At 47.7% G+C, this 4,656-nt stretch overlaps 1 non-coding gene across 1 annotated transcript; it reads right to left on the bottom strand.

Moving 5' to 3' along the window:
* Positions 1 to 510: 510 nt before the first annotated feature.
* Positions 511 to 615, bottom strand: LOC122231582. The gene has a single exon (XR_006208842.1). It is a non-coding gene; the product is annotated as a U6 spliceosomal RNA (small nuclear RNA).
* Between the last annotated feature and the right edge of the window lie 4,041 nt (positions 616 to 4,656).

Genomic DNA, 4,656 nt, shown 5'->3' with positions numbered 1-4,656 from the left:
AGCCATTAAGTCAATTCTTTTTTTTTTTTTTAAGTTTATTTATTTTTGAGAGGGAGAGAGAGAGAGAGTGCAGGAGGGGCAGAGAGAGAGAGACAGAATCCCAAGCAGGCCTTGCACCATCAGTGATGAGCCCGATGTGGGGCTTGAGCTTGCCATTAAGTCAATTCTGATGCTGTCTACCTGGAGATACCATCAGATCTCATGAGTTAAGGGCTCGGTCTCACGAGACTACGGCCACCTGTGCTTCTGACCAACTGGTTATAAATTGGAGGTTCCCGCAACCTCCTCTTCAGGTTCAATTAATTTGGTAGAGCAGCTCACAAAACTCAGAAACACTGCTGTTTACCAGTTTATTAGAAAGGATATTACAAAGGATGCAATGAAGAGCTAGATAAAGAGGTACAAAAGGCAGCATTAGGTCCCGCTTTCCCTTTTCCCTCGTGTCCTGGGCGTCCTGGAGGGGTGCTGGGGCAGACCCAAAGAGCCCACATTCTTTGGAGCGCCAGGCCCAGTATTCCTTTTTCTTACTGAACCTTGGCGTGTCACCCTTGCACGGGGGCCATGCTAATCTCTGTCTCCTTCAAACTTTAGCATATGTGCTGCCAAAGTGAGCGCTCCTTGCTGAGCCTTAGGCTTCCCATCCAGCAACAGGAAAGATGAAACCCAATCATATCTCGAGGGGATGCCACCCCTAGATGAATCAGAATCAACTGTGGAACTTTGTACATGACAAACACGTGGGCCCCATCCCAAGCTTATTAAGTCATCCTTTCGTTCCACAAATATTTTTGCACGTGCCAGACACCGTTCTAGGCGGTAGGGATACAGTAGTGGGCAAGCCCCTGGCCCGCCTTCATGGAGTTTACCCTCAGAAGCTCTGGAGACGGGCCTAGACAGCTGCATTTAGAAAAAAACTCCGCGAGCAATTCCAAAGCCCAGTGTTACGGGCTGAATTGTGTCCCCCTCAAAATTCGTATATTGAAGTACTACCCCTCAGAATGTGGTTGTATTTGGACATAGTGCCTTTAAAGGGGGTAATTGAGTTCGACGAAATCACGGGCTGGGCCACCATGACTGGGTGTTCTTTTAAGAGGAGGTTAGGACACACATAGGAAAAGACCATGTGAAGCCAAGGCGAGAAGGTGGCCACGTACAAGCCAAAGAGACGCCTCAGAAGAAACCAGCCCTACCAGCACTTTGATCTTGGACTTCTAGCCTCCAGAATTGTGAGAAAATACACTTCTATTGTTTGAGCTCCCCAGTCTGTGGTACTTACTAATGGCAGCCCTAGCAAATTAAGGTATTCGGCCTCACCCAGACACTGCTGCTTAAAAGACTGGACAAGGATGCAGAATGCAAATGGAACACGCCTGGGTAGTGTGAGCTAGGTAACCCAAAGCTTAGAAACATCTGTATAGGTTTGGCCCTGACAGAAGCCAGTTAGCTTCATGTGCCTCACAAAGGCATGACTTTGCGGGAAATGTGGATCCAATGGAGCAGCCTACTGCTGGAGCCCTGCCCCAAACCCCGACAGGCCAGGCACAGGCTCCTACTGTCCACAAAGAGCCACATGCACAGGAATGACCAGCAGATCCCAGAGTTCTTACCTCCATAAGGAGGTTCCACCGGGGACAGGCCTTGGGAACAGCACCAAGGACCCATGCTGCCCAGAGAGACCCAGAATGGGCAAGGATCTGGCCTGAGGTCACACAGCATGATGGATGCAAGCCAAGCTGGAGTCTCACCCCCTGCTGGTGCCAGCTGCTTTCTCCTTCAGCCCCGGCACCTCGCCCAAACCTACTGCCACCCGCTCTGCTTTCCCACCCTCTCCTCCCCACCTCTCTGCCTCTGACTAAGGCCAGGAGCATGATTTCAGAATGATGAAACCTAGCTGCTGAGGTCACGCCGGCCTCTTTCAGTGGCTGTAATTTTGCACGGCCCCATCCCCCACAGTAGGCTGAGGCAGCTGCCAGGCCTTTGGCACATGTCTGGGGGGAATGTGAGGGTGAGACAACCAGAAGAGCCAGGTCAAGAGGAATCATACGTTACAGATCGTCTCCTGACCCAGCACTGGTCTGGGGGACACGCAGACCGATAATACAACCTTGTGCTCACATCATGCCTTCACCCGTCATTCCACTGAATCCTCATAGCATCCCCTTTATACTCAGGCTTTCCAGGTCAATACTACCAAGTTGCTCATATCTCTGTCCCCCGTGCCGTGCTGATTCACATCTCTGGGGGCTTGCTTCTCTGCTGATTTCTCTGTCTGGATTGTTCTTTCTTCCTTCTTCCCTGCCCTCCTTATCTGCTTTGCCTGGCTTCTCCTACTCAACCTTTAAGACCCAGCTCTGGTATCACCTTTTCCAGGAAGCCTTCCCTGACTGTCCTCCCACTCCCACCCCCAGCAGGTGGGCCTATATATTTCTCTGTGTACACTCATACGAAACTTTCTGTTCATCACATTGTATTTTAATCACCTGCTTACGTGTCTGTGTACCCACCTCAAGAGCAGGGATAGGGTTGGGACTAGGTCTGGTTCATTTTGGTGCTCCAGCCCCCAGCACAGAGCTAAGCATAGAATGAGTCATTGAATGTGGGACAACCCACCGCCCCCGCCAACCACCACCACAGGGATAGATGAGGCAGGGAATGTTATCCCCCATTTTATAGAGGCCCAAGAGGAGTTACCTGTCCTGTTCAAGGGTCCAGGGTGAGTTAATATCAGAGCAGGGACCAGATTCCAGCTCTCCTGGTGCTTAGATTAGTTCTCTTAAGTTCCAGGGATGGCATTTACAGAACAACCAGCCAAAGGGACCCACTGAGCCATACTAGGTGTATCAGTTTCCTGTTGCTGCTATAACAAATCACCACCAACTTAGTGGCTGAGAACACCACACATTTATTATCTTACAGTCCTGGATGTCAGAAGCTCAAAATGGGTCTCACTGGGCTAAAATCAAGGCTTCAGTAGGTCTGCATCCCTTTCTGGAGGCTATAGGGGAAAATCCATTTTCTTTTCTTTTTTTAAAAACATTTTTAAATGTTTTTATTATTTGGTTTTGAGAGACAGAGAGACAGCATGCAAGTGGGGAAGAGGCAGAGAAAGAGAAGGAGCACAGAATCTGAAGCAGGCTTCAGGCTCTGAGCTGTCAGAGCAGAGCCCAATGCGGGGCTTAAACTCAAGAACCACGAGATCATGACCTTAGCTGAAGTCAGATGCTTAAGCAACTGAGCCACCCAGGCGCCCCAGGAAAATCCATTTTCTTACCTTTTTGAGCATCTAGAGGCTGCCCGCATTCCTTGCACCCATCTTCAAAGCTGGTGAGGTCTGGTCAAGCCTTTCTTACATTGTGTCACTCTGGCATTCCCTCTTTTACTTCCCTCTTCAATTTATTAGGATCCTATGATTATGCTGGGCTCACCCAAATAATCCAGAATGATCTCCCCATCTCAAGGTCAACTGAACTACAACCTTAATTCCTTTTGCCATGTCATCTAACATATCCTCAGGTTCTGGGGATTAGGAAGTGGCTGTCTGTGGGAGGAAGGGGAATTATTTTGCTTACCACCCTGGTGGGCAAGGAGATAATGGATCTGTTAAGGATGGAGTGACCAGACTTCCCAGTGTGCCTGGGATTGTTCTGCATTAAACCTGTCATCCTGAAATGATTATTGATAGTGCCCATTTCTCTCTCAAAAACATTCTGGTTTATATGGTTACCCCAGTCATAGACTATTGGAACAGGAAGTCTAAGGCTACCATTTTGCAGATGAGGAAACTAAGGCATTGGAAAGGGGAGGAACTCGCCCAATGTCACACAGTTACTGACAGAGTGGAGACTGGGATCCAGGTTGTTTTTTGGATCAGGAGAAGGCCAGCTCAGTGCCCAGTTCAAGCTGAAATATTTCTTTCATGAAGTCAAGACTTCCTAGAGGAAGCAGTAGGCAGTCAACAATGATGATGATAATGAAGATGATGATGCAAATTTATTAAATACTTCCTATGTTCTAGGCACTGTTAATTCATGCTGAATGCTTTATCTGTATCATCTCATTTGATCCTCACAAAAATCTTGGGTCATTTTGCAAATAGGGAAACTAAGACTTAGAGTGGTCAAGTGCCCAAACCAGTAGGTCACTAAGACTCAGGCCCTTTTCTTTCCACTATAAACCTAGTAATCTTGGGCTCAAGGAATGAAGAGAGCCGAAAGCCTTGCTTTGGAGAAGCATCAGTTGCAGGGTGGGGAGGAAGAATGTGGAGGAGCTGCTGGCTTATTGAGCCTGTGAACTGATGAGAGGAAGGGCATGAGGATGAGGGGCTCAAACAGTTGTGTTTAGTTTCCACTGACGACTTAAAACTATGGTCATAGCAGCAAGAGTTTACTTTAAAGGGTTCAGTTATTTTTCCATATCTGCCCAATGTAGAACATTTGGAAACTACCAAAAGTGAAAAGAAGATAATAACAGTTGTGATAATTCCATTCTCCCAAAGAACCAGTGCGAAGACTTTGGCAAATTCCCTTACAGGGATTTTTTTTTAATTTTTTTTTCAACATTTCTTTTTTTTTAATTTATTTTTGGGACAGAGAGAGACAGAGCATGAACGGGGGAGGGGCAGAGAGAGAGGGAGACACAGAATCAGAAACAGGCTCC

This window comes from Panthera tigris, chromosome D1 (assembly GCF_018350195.1).
Source record: "Panthera tigris isolate Pti1 chromosome D1, P.tigris_Pti1_mat1.1, whole genome shotgun sequence".
NCBI lineage: Eukaryota > Metazoa > Chordata > Mammalia > Carnivora > Felidae > Panthera > Panthera tigris.
Note: the sequence above shows the minus strand (reverse complement) of the source record. Positions and strands in the feature narration are given on the sequence as shown.